Below are 26,428 nucleotides of genomic sequence, written 5' to 3' on the forward strand. Positions count from 1 at the left end.
TTGTTCACTTGGCTTTCGAAGACTTAAGAAAGGCAGGGCAGGATGGATTTAGGTCTGTAACAGTTTGGGTCAGAGTGTCTCCCCCTTTGAAGAGCGGGGTGACCGTGGCAGCTTTCCAATCTTTAGGAATCTCACACGACATACAGCCAGAAGCTTTGGATTTTAGTGGGACATACAGCCAGATGCTAACAGTGGCATAAGCCTGTTTGGAAATCTTTCTTAGAGTGACAGACTTGAAATCTGAAAGAACAATAAGTTAATCAGGATATTTACGCATTTAATTTTATTTTATTTGACCATTGAAAATGCATTAAGAAGCCACACCAGTCAACAATACATGCACCGCAATTACAGAGAATTACATAGACAAAGTCAAGCCATGTTACACTTGTTTTCAACAATCATTTATACAGTAAGATGTACAGTAGGCCTGAAATTGTTTAATCTTCATGTGTGACCGACCAGCTCGATTTAGTCTTCTGTAGCAAAATTTTAAATAGTTTTTTTTACATTAGCTAAAACTAGAGACTCAGAATTAGAAAACGGTATATCATACACTACAGTTGAAGAACAATGGGAAAGTAATTCTGCTTTGAAAGTTGAAAAACTTGTAATCTCACTTTTGAGAAAATGACCCTTGAATGTTTTATTACTACTACTGAGGAGGTCTTCTTTGTCTGCACCCATTCAGCATTGTTCACACCCTCTTAAGCCTTAGCCCCACCTATCTCTTTAAGGATTCACATGTGAGGCTATGTGGTACTAAACAAGCAAAGTACTAAACTATCATCAAGACTAAAGGCTGGTTTATACTACGTGTTTCGACAGTTGTTGCGGTGACATCATGAACATTCAATTGTCGTCCGATATCAAATTTGTTATTGGCTTTGTGAAAAACTATAAACACAAAAACTACAGGTTGCATGACATCAACAGCCTGGGGGTCAAAAATAGCATAACTAGAAAATAGCTAACGGTTGTGTGTGATGAAATAGAAGCAGGACATTCTACCAGAGAATTATAGAACTTGGACACTGTCTCGGTGGCCTAACGTTATATCCTAATTTGACTTAACAGGAAAATAAGGTATAAATTGCAGAACTTATCTGAGTTATTAGAGTTATTCTCACGAGGGCTTTAGTATCTACGCAGTGGGGGGACAACACCGGTGACGGGTTTGATGTACACATTGCAGCTTGCCTTAATGTCCCTGAATTGATCACAGTTGAAGCCGGCCACTAGCTTCTTAGGACCAGGTCTGTATGGTGTAAAGGGCATCGTCACACGTAGTCGTTGCCCTTGTTTTAGCAAAGGCATTCTGAGGAGACACATGTGAAAAACATTATACCTCAAGGCAGCTTTAGATCTCTAAACTTCAACACACAAGGTAGTGTAAAATATTTCAGATGGAAAAACTCTAAGCTTTAACCACATGAACAGCCCATGAATGCATGTACTTTCTAGTTTAGTCAAGAGCTAAATAATCTCTTTTGGACAGACTACGTAACATAAATTGTATTGAATCATCTGTCAAAAGACTGTGATGCCACAACTAACAAGGAACCGTAGTTCCGGTGCTTTGGTTTCCTCACTAGATATTTGGACATATCTGGACTGGGCGGAGGTGGTGCTGAATGTGTGGGTGGGGATTTCAAGCAATGATTTCAGACAATGATTTTAAGGTGGAAGTTTTCAGAAGGGGGGCTTGGCTGAGAGTTTCTGTTTAGGGGGCTGGTGACCGCTCTAGTCTCATTAGTATCTTTTGTCAAACATTTTCCCCCAGAACCTAATCAAGCATTTTACACAATTTCCTGAGATTTTAGGTCTGGGTTTCTGAGATTAAGAGCTAAATTGTCAATTTGACGAGCAAAGTTTCGGTTTGTCATAAAACCTGAATCCATCCCACTTGGCAAAACTGGGTCCACATCCAGGATTCAAATCTGGACACATTTCACTGGGCACAGACATCAGTTCAACGTCTAGTTCTGATTTGCATTTGGTTGAGTTATCACCTAATGTGAATTAGAACTCAACAAAAAAGGTTAAAAGTTTACTTTTTGCACATCCAATCAGTTTTCCATGTTGATTCAACATCATCACACAGATTTTTTTGGTTGAAATTACATGGAAACAATGTTGAGTCATCCGGTTTTTGCACAGTGGGATGGATTCAGGTTTTATGACAAACTGAAACCTTGCTTGTAAAGACATCAGAGAAATGTCACAAAGGCCTACCTGGCTTCCATTGTTTCAGTCAGCAAGCCACTGCCGGTCACTGTTATGAAGCAGTTTCTCAGACCTTCGGATAGAGGGTTCTCAAACACAACCTCTGCCGTCATGTCACTATACTGCAATTCAGATCCAATGGCCTAAAAGAGAGCACACATTCGAAGAAAAGCATTTGCTAAATAGTATATTATATTGGAACTATCACACTGAATAAACCCCATCTCCAGTTTAACCTGTTATGGCTAGGGGGCAGTATTTTCACGGCTGGATAAAAAACGTACCCGATTTAATCTGGTTACTACTCCTGCCCAGTAACTAGAATATGCATATAATTATTGGCTTTGGATAGAAAACACCCTAAAGTTTCTAAAACTGTTTGAATGGTGTCTGTGAGTATAACAGAACTCATATGGCAGGCAAAAACCTGAGAAGATTTAATGCAGGAAGTGGCCTGTCTGACAAGGTGTCATTCTTCTTGTCTCTGTTTATTGAAGAGTGAGGATCTTAGCTGTCCGTGACACTTCCTAAGGCTTCCATAGGCTCTCAGAAGGCGGCAAAACGCTGAATCGTGGCATTGCAGGCTCTGGCTGAAACAAAGTAGCGCGTTTGGGTAGTGGCTGGTTACAGTACTGTGAGACTCAGGCTCGTGCCCGCATCAATCGAAAGCTTTGTTTTCTTTCCTCTGTTTAGCTAAATGGACATTCCCGGTCGGAATATTATCGCTTTTTTACAAGAAAAATGGCATAAAAATTGATTTTAAACAGCGGTTGACATGCTTCGAAGTACGGTAATGGAATATTTAGATTTTTTTTGTCACGAAATCCGCTCTTGCGTTAACCTTTGGATAGTGACCTGAACGCATGAACAAAACGGGGGTATTTGCACATAACTATGGATTATTTGGAACAAAAACAACATTTGTTGTGGAAGTAGCAGTCCTGGGAGTGCATTCTGACGAAGAACAGCAAAGATAATCCAATTTTTCTAATAGTAATTCTGACTTTAGGTTGCCCCGAACTTGGCGGGTGTCAAATTAGCTAGCCGTGATTGCTGAGCTATGTACTCAGAATATTGCAAAATGTGCTTTCGCCGAAAAGCTATTTTAAAATCTGACATAGCGATTGCATAAAGGAGTTCTGTATCTATAATTCTTAAAATAATTGTTATGTATTTTGTCAATGTTTATCATGAGTAATTTAGTAAATTCACCGGATGTTTTCGGTGGGAATACAATTTCTGAACATCACACGCCAATGTAAAAATCTGTTTTTTTTTATATAAATATGAACTTGATTGAACAAAACATGCATGTATTGTATAACATAATGTCCTAGGAGTGTCATCTGATGAAGATTATCAAATGTTAGTGCTGCATTTAGCTGTGTTTTGGGTTTTTGTGACATATATGCTTGCTTGAAAAATGGCTGTGTGGTTATTTGTGTCCATGTACTCTCCTAACATAATCTAATGTTTTGCTTTCGCTGTAAAGCCTTTTTGAAATCGGACAATGTGGTTAGATTAACGAGAGTCTTATCAAATGGTGTAAAATAGTCATATGTTTGAAATATTGAAATTATTGCATTTTTGAGCTATTTATATTTCGCGCCACGCGATTCCACTGGCTGTTGAAAAGAGTGGGAAGCTAACGTCCCACCTAGCCCATAGAAGTTAAGGATCTGACAGACTGCGAAATGACAATGTTGGGAATATGCAGTACTCACTTTGATGGTGAGCGAAGGGCTCTCTGGCACAAGGTCTTTCTCTGTGATGTACACTGCCTCACTCTTGTCCTTGTCTGTGACCACAGCCGAAACCTTGATGCTGTTGCTCTCCCGCATTTTCTCACCGTACACAGAGAAGGGGATGTGGATGGGTATAGTCAGATCTGCCAACAGAGACAATGCATTTGATTGTCAAGGTATCACAAACGTTATCATTCTGTGGTGTCCTCAGTACAACATTAGCAACCCTAACATTCTGTAGCATCCTCAGTACAACGTTAGCAACCCTAACATTCTGTAGCGTCCTCAGTACCAAATTAGCAACCCTAACATTCTGTACCGTCCTCAGTACCACATTAGCAACCCTAACATTCTGTTGTGTACTCAGTACAATGTTAGCAACCTGACAGCCATAAGAGTTAGAGTCAGTCGATTTGCTAAAAGGCTATGGCAGCTATACATGAGAATTTACAGCTTTGTTAAATTGACCAGTTAAACTCTAACTATATGCACTCCTGAAACACACCACGTTTTTGTCGAAATCAATTATTGAGATTGATATATGCGTCATACCAAGGATGTTGACAAAGAATTATGAAGGTGAATAGCTGCAATGTGCTCTTGGTTTTGTTAAGTGTTTCAGTTCCCTTTGTTCTGTGAGGTAAATGCCTCCCTGTGTGCACTACTGTGATAGTTAAACCTTGTAGGCCTACTCACGGAAAGAGTTTGGAAGATTTTCACTCTACCTTGGTTGGGAAGGAGCTTCAGTTTTTTCAATTCGGTCTGTATCTGGGAGGATGGGATCCCGGTGTATCTCATGGCCTGAACGTTGACATTGATCACTAGTGTCCGAGTTTCACTGTCGTTGCTGTTCAGTATAAGCTTGAGGTCGATGTCTTTGCCGCTGACCGGCTTGGTCAGCTCCACGATCTTCATGGAAACGCCAGGTTTGCCGTCATGGGTCCCGTTTGAATTCTCTCCGGGTATGTTGACTCTTTTCACAGCTAGATTGTACACAGCTCTCTCCTTTTTTGTGCCTGTTTGAAAGGTGTGACATTTTGGATGAGTACCTGGTGACTCAAGCAGTTGCTCTCACTCACCTGGGAGAATTATTGTGACAGGTGGATACAGCACCATTCTGAATCATCTCTTAAAAAAGTACAGAACTATTTCCCAGACCAACCAGAGTTCTCAAATATATAAAATACGCTTATACCCTTATGATAGGGATAACCCTTGTAACGTTGCATTATTTCCGAAATCAATTGATAACAGTTCAACCTTGATATAGTCAGACTCTCGGTTCATTCAATACCAACCCTCTGCATATTTATAGTTGGCCGTGATGTCCACTCTCTTGTCACTGCCCACTGCCTTGGTGCTGATGTTCTGGCCTACGGACACACTGTCTGTGGAGATCTTTTTCTTGGAGCCGTCAGCGAACACCATCCAGGTTACACGGTCGGCGTTGACTTCGGCGAAGACAAAGGGCACATCGTATTTGAGGTCAACGTGACCCTGCAGTATTGCCTTGACTGGAGCAGGGCCGCAGCAGTAAACATCTGGGGGAGGGGAAGAGAAAACAACATGAGCGTATAACAGGGAGTTCCCTTCATGTCTCCCAGACCTAGGACACGAACTCAGAACCATCTGCACAGTAACACAACATACAGTACATACAACCTCCAGAAGTGTGTTATTATGTAAGATGGTGTGAGATGAGATGGAAGTTGGACCGTACCATTGCTTTTCTCCTGGGGGGGTGGGGTCCACAACCTGCCAGCCATCGTATGAATAGCCTGCTGAGAGATCGGGCCGTCTCATCCAGGCCTCCACCCACACATGGTAGTTCCTGAGCAGAAACACCAGTCTTCAAAACTTCATGCTATTGGCATCAATCTTCATACTGTAGCCGCAATGACCTCATGTTACGCTTACCATACACTGTCGGGGCTCTGTTTGGGTCTGACTCCATAGTCGGAGAAGAAGTCGTCAATTGTCAGGTTTTTGTCGGTGTCGTGGGCTGACTGAAAGTTGGAAACCACTCGACATGGGATTCCCAAACACCTCAGTACTGACAAGGAAATACATTTCAGGCATACTGGTTAACTAAAACAACACATTCAAAGAATACTGGTTAACTAAAATAAGCACATCCAAGGCATTGACACGCAGCCTCTCTCCTCTGATCAGAGGTGGTGGGTAATCTTGCCATCCCTCTCAAAAACCAATCACAGCCCTGGGTCTGAGCGCATGCAATAGTCAGTTCTATTTAAATAACATTGTATTGATTGATTGACTAAAATAATAATTGAAGAGAGATTGGACAGTGATAGCCTACCTGTGCACATTACAGCGGCGAACACCCAACACTGGCCATACTTGACTGGATTGCTGCCATTTTTGAGCCACCTCCTTAGTACCTCCACACTACCGTTCCAGTGAGTGGGGGACATGCCACCATCGTATCGACCATCCCACCGCCCCATCAGGACACCTCTGTCATCGTTAGCGTTGATCTGGGCAAGGACAATAATGTTAAAATTAGATTTCAGAACTGTCATTTGGCTGAGTGAATGTGTTTTTGTACTATCTAAAATGTAGTTGCTTTCCTGGATCTAGATTGAGCATAGCCTTGGACTAAAAAGCATGTTCAGTGTGGAAAGTTATTTTTAGTCCAGGACTAGATTTAATCTGGGTCCGGGAAACCAGTCCTATATGTGTAACAACACCTTAATTAGTGGCACTGGAACCATTTATAGTGAAAAGGGCAAGATGATGTTCCAGAAATGAACCAATGTATTTTCTTGTGCTGTTTATACAGAACTATGAGCTTATGATGATTTAAAGAATGTTACTGTTACTAGATGGGTTTAATAATGTTGTCACAGTTACTAGTGGGGTTCAATAATGTTGTCACGGTTACTAGATGGGTTTAATAATGTTGTCACTGTTACTAGATGGGTTCAATATTGTCACTGTTAGTAGTGGGGTTCAATAATGTTGTCACGGTTACTAGATGGGTTTAATAATGTTGTCACTGTTACTAGATGGGTTCAATAATGTCACTGTTAGTAGTGGGGTTCAATAATGTCACTGTTACTAGATGGGTTTAATAATGTCACTGTTACTAGTGGGGTTCAATAATGTCACTGTTACTAGTGGGGTTCAATAATGTCACTGTTACTAGTGGGGTTCAATAATGTTGTCACGGTTACTAGATGGGTTTAATAATGTTGTCACTGTTACTAGATGGGTTCAATAATGTCACTGTTACTAGTGGGGTTCAATAATGTCACTGTTACTAGTGGGGTTCAATAATGTCACTGTTACTAGTGGGGTTCAATAATGTTGTCACTGTTACTAGATGGGTTTAATAATGTTGTCACAGTTACTAGATGGGTTCAATAATGTCACTGTTAGTAGTGGGGTTCAATAATGTCACTGTTACTAGATGGGTTTAATAATGTTGTCACAGTTACTAGATGGGTTCAATAATGTCACTGTTAGTAGTGAGGTTCAATAATGTTGTCACGGTTACTAGATGGGTTTAATAATCTTGTCACTGTTAGTAGATGGGTTCAATAATGTCACTGTTAGTAGTGGGGTTCAATAATGTTGTCACAGTTACTAGATGGGTTTAATAATTTTGTCACTGTTACTAGTGGGGGTCAATAATGTTGTCAATGTTAAAACAATAATGTTGTCACAAGCTAGGATTTCCATCCAAGTGGCGACAGATATTCATGTGAATATTCTAAAATCATAAAAGCATAAAAACAATATGCGCATTTTCCCACCAGAGATGTGTTTCCATTAAATGTACTTTTTTTGTCCTACGTCACTTACTTCACAGGAGCAGCATTTCAACGTAAACATTAATTTTTTTATCTAAATACGTTTATTGGCAGAAATGCCTTCTAGAACATGTGAACCTTCATATGCCTTAATTAGAAACTTGTATTCCATCCATAAATATGAATACAATTGTTAAATTACGAGCCTAGTTGGTTTAGCCACGGGAAAAGTCAGGAACCTAAAGCGTGTGTTTACCACATGGCCTCACATATGAATCCTTAATGAGATGAACGGGGCTAAGGCTTATGAGGATGTGACCGATGCTGAATGGATGTAGAAGAGCTCTCCAGTAGGTGTACCAAAACATTCAAGGGCTATTTTCTCAAAAGTGGGGTTTCAAAGCAGATTATTTCCCCATTGTTCCTCAACTGTATGATATACCATTTTCTGAGTCTCTACCTTTATCCAATGAAAAAAAGAAAGAATAATAATCACATTTTGCTACATAAGATCGAGGCGGTTGGTCACATTTGAGAATAAAGCTGTAACGTAACTAAATGTAGAAATTGCCAAAGGTCTGAATACTTTCCGAATGCACTATAGCCAACATGATAAGATTATGTTTTATTTGTCAAACGGCAGCCAAGCATCGAGGATCATGTTACCAGAATAAGGCCCTCAATATTTAATAGAAAGAAATATCAAGCTCATCACCTTGCACATTCACCACCCTGTGAACTTCATCATTAATTGATTTATCTGTAGCCTAATAAACGGCATGCTTTCCCGATGAGTCGTAGTGGGACGACCACACAAGATGTCATTGCGTGATTCCAAGTTTACTTCAATAATGATGGTTATTAAATCAATATTTGCGAATAAAAGCATTTCCACCAACATTTCTCTCATAATTAATTTTACCGACTCAAAACCATCCCACCTTGTCTTGTGCATTTTGTTTTGTCAACATTTGTAAAGCTGACTGCCACATTTTCCATCAGCACTTTCATGAAATGTCATGAAATGTTTTATCTGACATGTACTTTACTCACATAAAAAGGTTGGATGGAAACCTGTTCACTGTTACTAGTGGGGTTCAATAATGTTGTCACTGTTACTAGTGTGGGTCAGATCTCCAATCTTACCATGGCACTGACCACCCTACTGACATAGATGGGGTTGCAACGAGCAGAGAAGTCCTTTGCGGGGTCACTCAGACACTTGGGATTCACGTCAAGCAGCTTTAGGCAAATGTCCACTATATCGTCTTCAAACTGGAGAAACAATACATTTGGGCAGGTTAGCTAGCAACAATTTCTAAAATGTCTTGTCTATACTAACTTACAATTTTGTAATTTAACAGACGCTCTTATCCAGAGCGACTTACAGTATTGAGTGGATAAGTGTTCGTATTGGTCTCCCGCGGTAATCGAACCCCACAACCCTTGCGTTGCAAGAGCCATTCTTTACCAATGGAGCCACGCAGGACTCTAGCCAATCACGTAGACTAAGATATCGTGTGACATTTGGGGTCGGTTTCCTGGACAACAGATTAGTCCTGGACTTCTCTACAGTAAAAATAATTTGGGATGGAGATTCTCCATTGAGTTTGCTTTTTAGTTGAGGAATATATTTAATCTGTGTCCAGGAAACAAGCCCTATATGTTATAAGCAGCTAGCTAGTACTTTTAAACTGTACAATACTGTATTGTTGGTTGTGTGTACCTGTCCGAAGTTCCACGCCATAGAGCTGATGTATTTGTCAGAACCTTTGTACACCAGGCCTTGTTCTCTCATCACATACTCCTGCCTCTCCTCCTCTTCAGGTAGATGCACCCAGTCCTCTACAGCCCGCAACAAAATACAGCCGTTTTAAAAACATGAATTATAAGAATTTGTTCCACTGACTTGACTGGATAAATATAAAATACATTATTATACAAACTGAAATGAAAGGGTATCTGGACAAGGTTTAAATTGCGAGTAACTTTAACATGTTATCATGCTGTTACTGTGTTATGACCACGGTCTCCCATGCTAGAATGTAGTGTTACCAAGCTGTGTTACCAGTATGTTACCAGACTTTAATACCAGGATGTTAGCAGGCTGTGCTACCAGGCTGTGCTGCCAAGCCTTGCTGATAGGCTGTGCTACCAAGCTGTTACCAGGATGTGCTACCAGGATGTGCTACTAGGCTGTTACCAGGATGTGCTATCAGGCTGTGCTACCAAGCTGTGCTACCAGGCTGTGCTACCAGGCTGTGCTGCCAGGCTGTGCTACCAAGCTGTGCTAATAGGCTGTGCTACCAATGAACTCATCACATGGTTTCAACAGCAATGCCACCACTTTGATATTAGAGATCAGCATTCATAACCACAGACTGTCATTCATATAATGTGGCTCTGTATGTTGTGGCCCATTGTTTGTATCTGTGTGTCTATTATGTCCCAAAACAGTTATGAGGCGTCTTTCCAACCCATACAGAGACATGGGTTACAACAATCTCTGTAAAGTTAGCCATTTCCAGCTTTTAGACTGATGAGAACATTCAGGAATACAGCATTTGACACCCTCTGGATACTGTATCAAATATTGACTGTCTGTTACCATGGATGCATTCACAGCATTTGTTGTCCTTTCTGTGATTAAAAAAGTGAATTTATCACAGTTCTAGTTAACATTTTTACGAATGCTTTAAACTCCAATCTAAAGTATTACATATGCTTTACCATACTCTCAAATCTCGTTCACAGGAAGTGAATTCATTGTCCAGAATTTGTTTTGAAGTTGTTTTGAATTGAATTGTGTTTACCTTTGCACCAGGGATTAAACAGCAGAAGGAGCTTGCCCAGGCTGCTGCCCACTGAGGCGGTGGCGCTGGTCTTTACAGACAGCCTGTACTCTCCCACTGGGGCATCTGCTGGGCTGGTGATGTCCAGGGTGATTGAGCCCGCCAGGAACACTGAGCCCTGGTGAACCTTGGCCTTCCAGGAGGAACACTTCCCACAGCCCTCAGGTAGCCTGAACACTGACCTGGTCCCCAATGCCTCCGAAGGCTGGGGCCCTGGATGGAGAACAGAGGATGTTGTGGGTTGTGTTCAGTAGGAATGAAATTGATGAAAACTTTCAGAAACAGTGATACACTGGGAGTACAAAAAATTACTAGTCCCCATTTTCCCTCAGAACAGCCTCAATTCTCCGGGGCATGAACACTACATGGTGTTGAAAGCGTTCCTCAGGGATTCTGGTCCATGTTGACGCCAATCCTTCTCACAGTTGTGTCAAGTTAGCTGGATGTCCTTTGGGGGGTGAACCATTCTTGATACACATGGGAAACTGTTGAGTGTGAAAAACCCAGCAGCATTGCAGTTCTTGACACACTCAAACCGGTGAGCTTGGCACCTACCACCATACCCTGTTCAAAGGCACTTAAATCTATTGTCTTGCCCATTCACCCTCTGAATGACACACATACACAATCCATGTCTCAGTTGTCTCAAGGCTTAAAAATCCTTTAACCTGTCTCCTCTTTTTCATCTACACTGATTGAAGTGGATTCAATTAGGGATCATAGCTTTCACCAGGATTCACCTGGTCAGTCTATATCATGGAAAAAGCAGGTGCTCCTAATGTTTTGTACACTCAGTGTATTTGTCCAATAAGATTCAATATTTTCTGACAGCGTAACGTTGATGTCAGGAGTACATATACATTACAAGTGGAGGTATCTCAAGTCCTGTCATTGGTGCAATTCAGTTTTTAGATTAAATTGAATTGACCCCAACTCAGGTATGTAAAATGCATACAAGGATTTGTTCCAATGTCATTATTACTGCACATGTCTGTCTTGTCAAAGGGGACTAACATAGGGCCGATTTCCCTACCCTAGCCTAGATCCATCCTAGTGTGTTTTAGTCCAGGACTAGCATAATCTGGGTCCGGGAAACTTTTAATACAAACAGCCCTAAAAAATAGCAGAGATAAATAAAGTTATTCTATTTTCTATTCTAGATAGCTCACCTGTCTCCACCTTCAGCTCCAGGAAGTCTGTTGTGGGCCTGGAGGGGCCATGGAGTTCAAAGGTGACCAGGAAGGACTGGCCTCTCCTGACTATCAGTCTGTTCACTGAGATGTCATTGGTTTTGTGGGCTGTGTTGTTCTTCTCACAGTGGAGATCTACTTTACCAACGTCTTCAAGAAAGAATGAAATTAATACATATATAGATAAAACATTTTTCATTTGAAACTGAATTATCACTTAGTTAAAATCCTGCTTTTCTATTTTTCCTGATAATACAACTTTTATGTTTTCTAGTGTGGGTGTCTGTATCTGTGTTTGATGTTGTCTTGCCCAATGTTTGTTTGTCACATTTTTGCCTGACGGCAACATAGCAGAAACACTGTCAGTGCTAGTTTAGATCACTGGATAGAGAAAACACTTGTAGCCTTTCACCATGCAAAATGCAGAGTAAATATGCAGAAAGAAATAGGCGAAAGACCATAGACTTAGAAATTAGAATTTAATATGATCTCTATGTAAAAGACAGCCTTGGGCCAGTATGAAATTGTATGAGGAACCTATGACAATAATTCAAGTGAAACATCTATTTTTCTAGTTTGCTAGTGTTATCTATGCCAGTGGTTCCCAAACTTTTTATAGTCCCGTACCCCTTCAAACATTCAACCTCCATCTGTTACCCCCTCTAGCACCAAGGGCAGCGCACTCTCAAATGTTATTTTTTGCCATCATTGTAAGCCTGCCACATACACACTATACGATATATTTATTAAACATAAGAATGAGTGTGAGTTTTTGTCATAAACCGGCTCGTGGGAAGTGACAAAGACTTTTTATAGGACTAGGGCACAAATAATAATATAATAATGATCAATAATTGTGCTCTTTATTTAGCCATCTTACATATAAAACCTTATTTGTTCATCAATTTTGGACCCCCTTGTGGCCCCCCTAAATGTGGAGTATGAAATAATTTTTACATAACTAATTTTTGCTATCATTATTTTTTTACATCCGTTATTAGACAGTGATGATGATTATGAACATGGTCTTTTGCCTGCTAATGCCTGCAATGCAGTGAAGAAAACGATATGACAACAATAACGTCTAATGTAACTGGCCCCTCTAACAGTACAACTGGCCCCAGCTTGCCCCCCCCCCAGTTGAAATGGTCTAGAACTGCTACTGTTTAACAGATGAACAAACACCAACAAGGATGATCTTTCTTTGTAAGAAAATGTTCCATTCTACAAGTCAAGTCACCCAATTACCCATTCACTGTACTATATTACCCTCTGTCACTAAACATGACATAGGCTACCTTGACAATGCAATAGTCACATTTTTCAGCATCTGAATTTGATCAAAAATCTTGCAATGAGCAGTGTTAGTTGACTTACCAAAACCCATTGAAGCTGTCTCTCACGTGGTTGTGTTGGTAAGTGGATTGAGTTGCTTGTTGTAGTACTGCAGTACTGTAAGTAATGGAAGGATGCCAGGGCTTTTAAAGGAGCCCTACCCATGTTATAAGAATGTCTCAAATTTCACACAGTTACTAATGTACACACCTTTTCTTACTTTCAGGAAAATGTGTCATTACATAGTCATCATCACCACATCAGCATCTACATTAAACCAGAAATGTGTCTTCATCTGCTGCGTTGAGATTGAACTGCTGTAGTTAGCACTCTCTAAATGTGTCTTCATCTGCTGTGTTGAGATTGAAGTGCTGTAGTTAGCCCTCTCTAAATGTGTCTTCATCTGCTGCGTTGAGATTGAAGTGCTGTAGTTAGCCCTCTCTAAATGTGTCTTCATCTGCTGCGTTGAGATTGAACTGCTGTAGTTAGCACTCTCTAAATGTGTCTTCATCTGCTGCGTTGAGATTGAACTGCTGTAGTTAGCACTCTCTAAATGTGTCTTCATCTGCTGCGTTGAGATTGAACTGCTGTAGTTAGCACTCTCTTGATGGTTTGAGTTGTATTACATTGTTCAATGTGTTTTTCTGTCATATGGTGACTTTAACCACAGACAATCAGCATGGCAGTGAATCAGCACAGTGACTACTACTATCATGAGCATCATCTTGAGGTTCAAAGGTGGTTATCCTACAGTACACTGATAGAAAACATAACATATATTAATACAGTCATCATACATCAGGGATTGACATTAAGGGTTACGCTATTGCCCAGGGTAAGAGACTTGAGCAGTCACACAATTTGAGTCTGCTCTGAGGTTGCCCCATTCTGGAGGGGATTTGTATTTACTGGTAACCAAAACACAAATAATTGCAGTAGTCTGGTCTTTCTCCCCTGTGTGTAGGTGAAAATAGCAATTTAAAATTGTTTTAGTAAGTGATCATAATCTTCATGCCTTTCAGACCTTAATGTCATTCCTCTTCCATGATTCTGGCTCAAATGGACATTTAGACCTTCTATTTGCCAAATTGGCAACTATTTCAGATCCCATCAGTGTATCTGTCAGTTGCACAGAATACAACAGGTGTAAACAGCATTGTGAAATGATTGCTTGGATGCTCTTCCTCAATTTTGCAGTAATACTATGTCATATAAAATAAAAACACACAATAATGTTTTTAAAGTACAATGTATTGACATGTAGAACATATTGACATGGAGAATATATTGACATGGAGAATATATTGACATGCAGAATATAATGACATGCAGAATATATTGACATGTATACAAGAGAATTCTGACTATCAAAATAGACATTTTTGAAATCTATATACATCGTCATTTCTACGCAGGGCAAATGACACATCAAAGATGAATACTAGTCTCAGTCCCCTGTATACAATGCATTCGGAAAGCATTTAGACCCCTTGACTTTTTCCACATTTTGTTACGTTACACCCTTATTCTAAAATGGATTAAATCGTTTTTCCCCCTCATCAATCTACAAACAATGCCCTATAGTGACAAAGCAAAAACATATTTTCCAAAAGTTTGGCAAATGTATAAATAAATAAAAACTGAAATATCACATTTACATAAGTACTTAGCAATTTACTCAGTACTTTGTTGAAGCGCCTTTCACAGTGATTACAGCCTTGAGTCTTCTTGGGTGTGATGCTACAAGCTTGGCACACCTGTATTTGGGGAGGTTCTCCCATTATTCTCTGCAGATCCTCTCAAGCTCTGTCAAGTTGGATGGGGAGCGTCGCTGCACAGCTATTTTCAGATATCTCCAAAGATATTGGTAAAAGGCCCGGGCTCTGGCTGGGCCACTCAAGGACATTCAGAGACTTGTCCCGAAGCCACTCCTGCGTTGTCTTGGCTGTGTGCTTAGGGTAATTATGCTGTTGGAAGGTAAATATTCGCCCCCAGTCTGATGTCTTGAGCGCTCTGGAGCAGGTTTTCAACAAGGATCTCTCTGTACTTAAATCCGTTCATCTTTGCCTCGATCCTGACTAGTGTCCCAGTCCCTACCGCTGAAAAACATCCCCACAGCATGATGCTGCCACCACCATGCCTCACCGTATGGATGGTGCCAGGTTTTCTCCAGACGTGGCGCTTGGCATTCAGGTCAAAGAGTACAATCTTGGTTTCATTACACCAGAGAATCTTGTTTGTCATGGTCAGAGTCCTTTAGGTGCCTTATGGCAAACACCAAGCGGGCTATCATATGCCTTTTACTGAGGAGTGGCTTCTGTCTGGCCACTCTACCATAAAGGCCTGATTGGTGGAATGCTACAGAGATGGTTGTCCTTCTGGAAGGTTCTCCCATCTCCACAAAGGAACTCTGGAGCTGTGTCAGAGTGACCATCTGCTTCTTGGTCACCTGCCTGACCAAGGCCCTTCTCCCCCGATTGCATAATTTGGCCGGGTGGCCAGCTCTAGGAAGAGTCTTGGTGGTTCCAAACTTCTTCCATTTAAGAATGATGCAGGCCACTGTGTTCTTGGGGACATTAAATGTTGCAGAAATGTTTTGGTACCCTTTCCCAGATCTGTTCCTCGACACAATCCTGTCTCAGAGTTCTACGGACAATTCCTTCGACCTCATAGCTTGGTTTTTGCTCTGACATGCACTGTCAACTGTGGGACCTTATATAGACAGGTGTGTACCTTTCCAAATCATGTCCAATCAATTGAATTTACCACAGGTGGACTCAAATCAAGTTGTAAAAACATCTCAAGGATGATCAATGGTAACAGGATGCACCTGAGCTGAATTTTTTGTCTCATAGCAAAGGGTCTGAATAACTATGTACTGTAGATAAGGTATTTCTGTTTTTGTTTTTTTTGTACATTTGCAAAAATTTTCGCTTTGTCATTATTAGGTATTGTGTGTAGATTGATGTGGAAAAAAATATTTAATCAATTTTAGAATAAGGCTGTGAAAAAAAGTCAAGGGGTCTGAATACTTTCCGAAGGCACTGTATGCTGCCATGGTACAACGGCAATGCATTTGTTTGATAGAACAGTTCACATGACTACAATCATTTAAACTTTAAAGGTAGTTAACAGTTTAACTCCATTTGAATTGGCTTTTATCATACAGTATTTATATTTTTTATCATATTGTTCTCATCTCTCTGGTTGCTACTTTTATTCGCTAATAAGCAGTGTCACATTCTGTCGTCCAGGTTGCTCAAGACATCTTATTTCCCCATCTCTGACTAATGTAATTGCACCCTTTTGCTGCACCTTTTTTTTCACTGGTTTATCTTGATTATAAATGTCAGTTCATCTACTTTTCTGCCTCTTGATGAATTCATGAAGGGAGTCTTGCTGCTCGGAACCGTTGCGAAAGTGCTTACTCAACGTCCGACGTGGGAGAGGTAGGCAAACTTCCGACTTCTGACTAAATGATGAAGGGGGAAACATTGTCTGTTAGCAGGTTTTTGTTCCAACCCAACACGAAAACATCTGATTCAAATGATCCGACCGCTAATGCGATTCAATCCAGAGTAGTTAGGAACTGTTGTGTTAGTGCTGGGCTGGAATAAAATCCTGTGTACACGGCTCTCCAGGACCAGGCTCTTGGCCATCCGCCCTGTTCTTGACCTGCAGCTCTGGTCACACATCCCCCATCCACGCACTCCTTGCCTGGGCCCTCATGGCCGTGGGCACCGCGGTGCCAGGTGCGTAGCTGGGAGTCATGCTCCTGCCAGAGGAAGAGGAAGAGCTGCCGGGGGCACATCCTCTGGCCCCAGCACATGGCGGTTCTCAGAGCCATCATGCCCTCAGCGTCCTCCAGTTGGAGTGGGGCGTCGCGAACAAGTAGCTCCTGTATGGACTGCAACTGGCCATAGGCGGCGGCCACGTGGAGGGCCCCACGTCCCCAGGGGAGTCTGGCCCTTAACATTGGTCACTACAGAGATAACAGGGTCACATTTGTTAGGCAGAAAGAAAGAAACCACACTGAAACAAGGAGGGACTGGCTTGACTTTTGCGAACTGATTTCCATTGCACGGCCTAATTAACATAAACCAGATGTCGCCAGCGTACCGGGAAAACCCTGTATCTCCAAAAAGTTAAATCGCCAGGAATTAAAAATAATAACATACAGGTTTTTTTTTCAGACCTATTGCTATACATTAATTGAAGTTCACTAGGCATTTTAGAATTATTTATATTAACCCTAGAGAAATATTTTCTTATTACTGCTTGCTTTTCTGAAGTCTACCAACCTTGCCAGCAGGCATGCCAGCTAAGATAGTTAGACAAGCTAGCTACTCTTACTTGATTGATAGGCTGAAATGGCTTCTTGGTAGTTGGGAGATCGGGAACCTATCTGGGCTAGCTAAAGACAACTTCATAAAATTGCTAGTGGCTTGTAGTATTACAGAGATTATTACATGTTCTTTTGTATTATTTTTTTTACATTACAAATCTGAGGGTGCACCTGCCCCTCACCCAAAGTGAGATACAAGGTTTTTCCAGTGCGCCGGTGATATCCAGATGTTTTGCCTCTGTGGTGGTGGGTACCTTGTTGGAGCAGGAAGCGGACAGCGGGCATGTGTCCACGGTGGGCACTGATGAACAGAGAAGAGACGGTGAGAGAGCCAGGAGAGAGCTCCTCTCATGGAACCCATAGCACTGAGATGGGACGAACGTGGAGGTGCTGGTTTGGACATCACACTCTTGAGCTACATGAAATAAAGAGAAAATAGTCATTTCATGTGTGAAAAGTCGATGGAAATGTTCATCCTAAAAAAGGGGAAGAGTGAAGTAAATAAGGTCTACAGGTTGTAATAGCAGCTGTGAGATGCTGTTTAGATGTGCAGTAATTACAGGCTAGCCACATTAGATCAAATAAGGAGATGGATCTTTCAGCAAGTCTGATAAAGAAATGCAGTATTCCTATTACTATTTTTGGTGATTATGCCTCTTTTTTTTACTATGATCAATAATGACCTGAGCCATAGAGAGTCTCTGTGTATGACTGCTGTAGACTATTCTAGGTTTTTCCACATTTTGTTACATTCAGCCTTATTCTAAAATGTAATAAATACTTTTTTCCCTCATCAATCCACACACAGTACCCAAACTGTATTTTTTACACTTTTGCTTGTAATAAAAAATGGAAATATCACATTTACATCAGTATTCAGACCCTTTAGTCAGTAACTTGTTGAAGCACCTTTGGTAGCGATTACAGCCTTGAGTCTCCTTGGGTGTGACGCTACAAGCTTGGTACACCTGTATTTGGGGAGTTTCTCCCATTTTTTGGGTCAGAGAAGTATATCATTAAATAATTACTCAAACTGGAAAACACCCTCAATAAAATGTTCACCGTGACGGGCCTGTCACTGCTAGCCTACGTTTGAGATTTATAATGTCCCTGATTCTAACTTCATTAAAACCAATAAAAATCAATGGATACATATCTAATCAATTAATCAACAACATCTCCCCATTTCTCATTAAAATATGTCAACAGTTAAACCAGCAAATGACATCAAAAGTATTTATTTGACCATTATCCAGGTAGCATACTCTCTGGAAGTCTGTGGGAATCCCAACCACTAATTCCATGGCGTTTTTTAGCTCTCTGATTCTCATATTGTGGTGGCAGTCGGGCACAACGAACATCTCTCCCGTTTCACGCAGCCTGGCATCAAGACTGAACTTGACTTTCTTCGACGGGTCACGGTAAATTGCAATTTTGGGTCTCTGTACCTCTTCTTTGAGGTGTTAAAATGACACTTACATTCAGTATAAAGACATTATTGCTTTCAATGCCGAGTTTCACTATGAAGATGAAAAATGATCAGGCCTGCTGTACATCTTACTGTATAAATTACTGTTGAAAACAAGTCTAGGTTGGAACTGTTGCTGTTAAAATACAAGTAATCATTTTTATTCTTAACTGGAATAAAAGTGATTGGGCAAAACACGATTCTGGGTTGCTCATCGAAAGCAGGAAGTGGTTTCCTGCCTGACTGAGAAAGCAGTAGATGTTCTGATCCAGTTTGGCACCACATCCTTTTTTTCAACTGTACTTTCTACAGTAAGATGTACAGAAGGACTGATCATTATTCATCTGTACTGTTACTTAGGGTTGCACTATCAAAAAGCCTGTGTGTGTGTTCTGTTATACATCTGTGTGATGTGATCAATCAATTTATTCCAGTTCAGAATGACTTTTTTATTGTATTTTAACAGCAACATTTCCAACCAGGACAGATATGTAAGAGAGTTTTTAATGCGGAAAAATAAACATGAATTGCTATTTATATAGGTATTTAATTTCCTTGTTATTTGTTTTTGTCTATATTGCATTTGTTTTAGGCATAAGGGAAATGAAATGTACCGATATTTACGTATAGCATGTTTTCATAAGCTTGGGTCCAAGGATAACACAGAATTTCTCATTTGGATCCCAGGCTGAAAAAGTTCATGAAACCCTGTCCTAATAAGCTGTTATATCCCGTTATATCTTCCACCCACTATGTTTGAGTGCAAGGCGAGTGCATATTTTAGTAGTTGTTTTTGTGCACTGCGTTTGTTTTAGCCTGCCACACTGTTGCCATTGTGAGTATTGTTTTTTTGGTTTTCCAGTGGATACTTTACTTGTTTTTATCAATAAACATGAGTATCCACATTCCCGCTGCGCCTTGGTCCATTCCTAATGACGGTTGTTACAGAACTACCCACCACCAAAGGACCAAGCAGCGGAAGAGGAGGAAGCCACAGGAGAACAGGGTGGATGAATGGACATGGGAGGACGTCCTGGACGGCAAGGGATGCTACACCTGTGAGGAAATCCTGGCCGGAAGGGATCGCCTCCCATGGGAACAGGTAGAGGCACTCAGGAGAGTGGAGGCAGCTGGACAGAGGAACCAACGGGAACGTTATGCTGGAACAAGGTTGGGTAGGAAACCCGAGAGGCACCCCCAATAATTTATTTTGGGGGGCACACGGGTAGCTTGGCCAGGCCAAGGAAGAGCCATAAGCCAGCTACACGTGATTACAGGGAGGTGCGTATGAGGTGGAGGGCGCCATGTTACGCTGAGGTACGCACCATCTCGCCGATACGGACGCACATGCCAGTCCGCCCTGTACCAGCGCCCCGCATGTGCCAGGGTGAGGTGAGCATCAAGCCGGAAGGGGTGATGCCAAACCTGCGCCCAAGACCGCCAGTGCGCCTCTACGGTCCGGTGTTCCCCGCTACACGCACTAGCATGGAGGTGCGTGTCTCCAGGCTGGCACGCCCGGTACCAGCCCCACGCATCAGGCGTCTAGTGCGTCAGCCCAGCCTCGCCAGTCAAGAGTCACCAGAGCTGCCCGCCAGTCAAAAGTCACCAGAGCTGCCCGCCAGTCAAAAGTCACCAGAGCTGCCCGCCAGTCAAGAGTCACCAGAGCTGCCCGCCAGTCAAGAGTCACCAGAGCTGCCCGCCAGTCAAGAGTCACCAGAGCTGCCCGCCAGTCAAGAGTCACCAGAGCTGCCGGCCAGTCAAGAGTCACCAGAGCTGCCTGCCAGTCAAGAGTCACCAGAGCTGCCCGCCAGTCAAGAGTCACCAGAGCTGCCCGCCAGTCAAGAGTCACCAGAGCTGCCCGCCAGTCAAGAGTCACCAGAGCTGCCCGCCAGTCAAGAGTCGCCAGAGCTGCCCGCCAGTCAAGAGTCGCCAGAGCTGCCCGCCAGTCAAGAGTCGCCAGAGCTGCCTGCCAGTCAAGAGTCGCCAGAGCTGCCCGCCAGTCAAGAGCCGCCAGAGCCGCCCGCTAGTCAGGAGCCGCCAGAGCGGCCCGACTGCCCGGAGCTGCCAGAGCGGCCCGACTGCCCGGAGCTGCCGGAGTGGCCCGACTGCCCGGAGCTGCCAGAGTGGCCCGACTGCCCGGGTCTGCCAGAGGTGCCCGCCTGCCCGGATCTGCCAGGGTGCCCTGCCTGTCCTCCGGTCCAGCCCGACTGGCCCGCCTGTCCTCCGGTCCAGCCCGAGTGGCCCGCCTGTCCACCGGCCCAGCCCGAGTGGCCCGCCTGTCCTCCGGCCCAGCCCGAGTGGCCCGCCTGTCCTCCGGCCCAGCCCGAGTGGCCCGCATGTCCTCCGACCCAGCCAGAGTGGCCCGCATGTCTTCCGGTCCAGCCAGAGTGGTCCGTCTGCCAGGGTCAGCCCGACTGGCCCGCCTGTCCTCCGGCCCAGCCCGAGTGGGCCGCCTGTCCTCCGGCCCAGCCCGAGTGGCCCGCCTGTCCTCCGGCCCAGCCCGAGTGGCCCGCCTGTCCTCCGGCCCAGCCCGAGTGGCCCGCATGTCTTCCGACCCAGCCAGAGTGGCCCGCATGTCTTCCGGTCCAGCCAGAGTGGTCCGTCTGCCAGGGTCAGCCCGAGTGGCCCGTCTGCCCGGCGCAGCTATCGGCGCCACCGAAGTGGGAGACGCCGAAGGTGGAGCGAGGTCCACGTCCTGCACCTGAGCCACCTCCAGGATAGGTGGGTTGGGAAGGAGGGTGTAGCACAGTGCCGTCGGTGACGGCAGCCACCCTCCCTTCCCTCCCTTATTGTTTAGGGATAATTGTTTATTGGTTTTGTTGGGGATTATTTCTTTGTGTTGTCTTTTTTTTAGGTGCATTCCGGGGTCTGCACCTTGAGGGGGGGGGTACTATCACGTCCTGACCAGCAGAGGGAGGTATTGTATCAGTTGTGGTCAGGATGTGACAGGTTGTTTGTATGTTAAGGGTTGTGTTGGGGATGGGACTCCCAATTGAAGGCAGGTGTGTTGAGTTGCCTTTGATTGGGAGTACTATATAGAAGGGTGTGTTTTTCTTTGGGATTGTGGGTAGTTGTTTGTGTGCACTGCATTTGTTTTAGCCTGCCACACTGTTGCCGTTGTGAGTATTGATTTTTTGGTTTTCCAGTGGATACTTTACTTGTTTTTATCAATAAACATGAGTATCCACATTCCCGCTGCGCCTTGGTCCATTCCTAACGACGGTTGTTACAGTCACACTAAAATACAAAGCATCTGGCTGTATGATGTCACACTACAATACAAAGCATCTGGCAGTATGATGTTCCACTAAAATACAAAGCATCTGGCTGTATGATGTCCCACTAAAATACAAAGCATCTGGCTGTATGATGTCACACTACAATACAAAGCATCTGGCAGTATGATGTTCCACTAAAATACAAAGCATCTGGCTGTATGATGTCCCACTAAAATACAAAGCATCTGGCTGTATGATGTCCCACTAAAATACAAAGCATCTGGCAGTATGATGTTCCACTAAAATACAAAGCATCTGGCTGTATTATATTAAACAAAAATACAAAGCATCTGGCTGTATGCTGTTCCACTAAAATACAAAGCATCTGGCTCTATGATGTCACACTGAAATACAAAGCATCTGGCTGTATGATGTTCCACTAAAATACAAAGCATCTGGCTGTATGATGTTCCACTAAAATCAAAAGCATCTGGCTGTATGATGTCCCACTAAAATGCAAAGCATCTGGCTGTATGATGTTACACTAAAATACAAAGCATCTGGCTGTATGTAGCACTAAAATAAAAAATAAAAGTGGTAAGGCCAAAATGAATCTGTAAATATTCATACAATCATGAAGCAAAATGTATGTTTGGCATTAAAAAAGTTATCCTTTTTAGATGAAACTGTAATAAATATTTTCATATGTCACCAAATAATTGATTAAAATACACTGTTTTGCAATGAAGGTCTACAGTAACTTCAACAGCACTATCTTGGGTAGCACCATGGTGTAGTCGGGGGACAGCTATCTTCAGTCCTCCTCTGGCCACATTGACTTCAATACAAAACCTTTTGAAGGCCTCACCCCTTCCATAGACAAGCATGGTAATTATGACCACTTCCGGAGAACGTCCTCTAACCAATCAAAACTTTTGCAGTATGAACTGACATGTTGTCCATCCAATTATAGAATTAGGATCAGAGAATGAACCTAGTGAGTTGTATTGGGATTGTGCCACAGAGCATTATGGGGGTACTATGTTTTGTGAAGCTTGGTGACATTGTCGGATAGAGATTAAGAGTGAAAAGTGATAGTTGAGCAATTATTTTGATATTACTCAATTCAAATTAGTTTTTTCTATTTACAGGAGACGGAGGAAGTATATTATAAATTGTTTTCTTGGTTTAAGAACTGTATTTATGTGTCCAGTTAGTGACATTTATTTAAATGTGCCTTGCTAACTTCAGTAGCTAAACAAAAACCCTGTTCATTTTCTGGGGTACACGGTGCAAATTAAAAGTGAGGGTCGATCTCTGCCTGCGATCAGTTTCATGAAGAAGAATGAAAAGGTGAGGGCATTCAATACCAACTGGTATCAAAAGTATAACAGCTGCTTAACAACAAGTCTTTCATCAAGCCGCCTGTATTGCTTGGCCTCGCCTGCTATTTGGAAAGTCTGAGTCTTGGGCGAAAGAGGGGTACAGTTACCTGAAGAACATCGATCGTTCAGCAGGCAGCATATAAATGCCCACATCAGATTCAAGCTTCTGGGAAAAAGCTGCCTCGATCATGACGAAGGTCTGCGTATTCAAACTGTGCGACACAACGAGAAAGTTAGAAGAAACAGGGATGTTCTCAAGTGGTTTATCAACACCACTGCGTTTTTGGGGCCTGAAAGAATTTGCTTTTAGAGGACACTACGAGAGGGAACGTTCCGCCGACAAGGGAAACTACAATGAGCTTGCAGAGGCAATTGCAAGTAACAATGCTTTACTTTGCTGAACATATGGATTTTTCCACTGTCTTTTCTGGGATGTCGAAATCAATTGCGAATGATTTTATAGCTTCCATCCCTTCATCCATTAAAAGTTAGATTAAAGAGAGAGTTTGATGCAGGGCATGTTTTCGTGTGCGCTCAAGTAGGCTTTCACTTTCCTCCGGTATCTATTTAGCAAAGATGAAAACACATAATCACACAAGCAAAAACTCACGATCTGACATGCTGAATGGGATGAATCAACTGTAGGCTCCTAATAAGATCAGCTGCATACAGCCTATGTGCCCTGTCCATCTGGTCAGGGTAAACTAATTGGTAACGTTATGTATTTATAGTCCATTTGTGTGCCAGGAGAAAATGTGAATGTGATCAAATTTGGTTTATATTCAACATTGGGCTGGCTAGGCTGCCTATACGTTTTCAATCCAAAATGATTCACTGGAATGAATCAAGCAACATAATAGTGATGACATACGTGAGGTCATTTTGTTTTTATACGGCCTACAGTTGCATAGAAGTGCATGATTGCAACATGCATGAAGCAAGCTCAGCCCTGTGAGTTGTATTGTCTCCCCCCCAGGATGAAAGGCCAGGAGTTTTTTTCATCTTCAGTTTTTTAAAACCATGTGACCGGAAAACTGGTCCCATCATAGCCCATATACATTTTTTTTACAACTGATTAATCATTGCCATAGGGTACAGAATTTTCCTGCTTAGGTTATAAGATAAGGAAAAACTCCAGGTCCCTGGAGGTAAAAATTGCGCCCCCCCCAATCTGGGACCTATGGTGCCACCAGTCTGCTTGCAGGTGTCAGTTTTCGTCAGGTATGTGGATGATCAGGGTGTTGGTCAGGGTGTTAGTCAGGGTGTTATTCAGGAATGTTTATTGGGCTAGTTTGATGTGTGAAGTGGGCAAGATGCCAACTCTGTGTTTAACTTCACGGAGAAACTTGTCCAAACCTATGATGGCGCAGTTGTAATGGAACGTATCAGCTATTTGTATTTCCAGCTAAGTTCCCTCCTGTTCCCTGATATTAAGAGGTGATGACCACTCCACTACCATTGTCAACTCTGTCATGACATGAACTGAAGCCACATCTCATGTGCCCGCTCATCCACTAGCACATTGAATGTTTCCTCTCCAAGCACCCCTATCAATTTTCTTTCATTACTCTATGTAGAGTCCATCACATACAATATCACAGTATTACACATCAATGATTTTACTCCATGCTTGAACTAACTTATTCTTAGCTTTTTGGTCTAACTCTGTAGTGTGTTGTGTTATTGTTATTTGTCTTCCCAGACAAATCCTGTCCTGCACTGAAGTCAAGCCTCTGAACACCTCAACTCGTGCCGCATACCCTCATTCAATCACTGCTGTGAGGGAGGAGAAGAGAGGGAGAAGGCTGTGTACCAGTAGAGGGAGGAGAAGAGAGGGAGAAGGCTGTGTACCAGTAGAGGGAGGAGAAGAGAGGGAGAAGGCTGTGTACCAGTAGAGGGAGGAGAAGAGAGGGAGAAGGCTGTGTACCAGTAGAGGGAGGAGAAGAGAGGGAGAAGGCTGTGTACCAGTAGAGGGAGGAGAAGAGAGGGAGAAGGCTGTGTACCAGTAGAGGGAGGAGAAGAGAGGGAGAAGGCTGTGTACCAGTAGAGGAAGGAGGAGAGAGGGAGAAGGCTGTGTACCAGTAGAGGGAGGAGAAGAGAGGGAGAAGGCTGTGTACCAGTAGAGGGAGGAGAAGAGAGGGAGAAGGCTGTGTACCAGTAGAGGGAGGAGAAGAGAGGGAGAAGGCTGTGTACCAGTAGAGGAAGGAGGAGAAGAGAGGGAGAAGGCTGTGTACCAGTAGAGGGAGGAGAAGAGAGGGAGAAGGCTGTGTACCAGTAGAGGAAGGAGGAGAAGAGCGTCCCCTTGACGGAAAACAAAAGGGGAAAATAACATTGAGACACGACCAGAGTTTAAGTGAGCGGTGATGTGATGTCATTATTTCGCTCATGAGGGTGCAATGGCTGGCTTCCTGCCTACAACCATGATGCAACAGGAACTAGTGGCTTTCTGTAGACTGTTGTTTATCCGCTGCCTGCCATTGTACTGTGACAGTAGTAGCCAGTTCTGTCATCGTACTGTCTGACAGTAGTAGCCAGCAGTGGTGGAAAAAGTACCCAATTGTCATACTTGAGTAAAAGTGAAGATACCTTAATAGAAAATGACTCAAGTAAAAGTCACCCAGTAAAAATACTACTTGAGAAAAAGTCAGAAAGTATTTGGTTTTAAATATACTTAAGTATCAAAAGTAAAATTATAAATAATTTCAAACCAGACGGCATAATATTTATGAATTTTTTATTTACTCATAGCCAGGGGGACACTCAGACACAATTTACAAATGAAGCATTTGTGTTTAGTGTGTCAACCAGATCAGAGGCGTTAGGTATGACCAGGGTTGTTCTCTTGATAAGTGCATGAATTGGACCATTTTACATTCAAAATGTAACAA

General features: G+C 42.7%; 1 pseudogene; it reads right to left on the reverse strand.

Annotated features, from left to right (window-relative positions):
- Positions 1–268: 268 nt before the first annotated feature.
- Positions 269–13,271, reverse strand: LOC106598550 (protein-glutamine gamma-glutamyltransferase 2-like; annotated as a pseudogene).
- Between the last annotated feature and the right edge of the window lie 13,157 nt (positions 13,272–26,428).

Source organism: Salmo salar, chromosome ssa22 (genome assembly GCF_905237065.1).
Source record: "Salmo salar chromosome ssa22, Ssal_v3.1, whole genome shotgun sequence".
Lineage (NCBI taxonomy): Eukaryota > Metazoa > Chordata > Actinopteri > Salmoniformes > Salmonidae > Salmo > Salmo salar.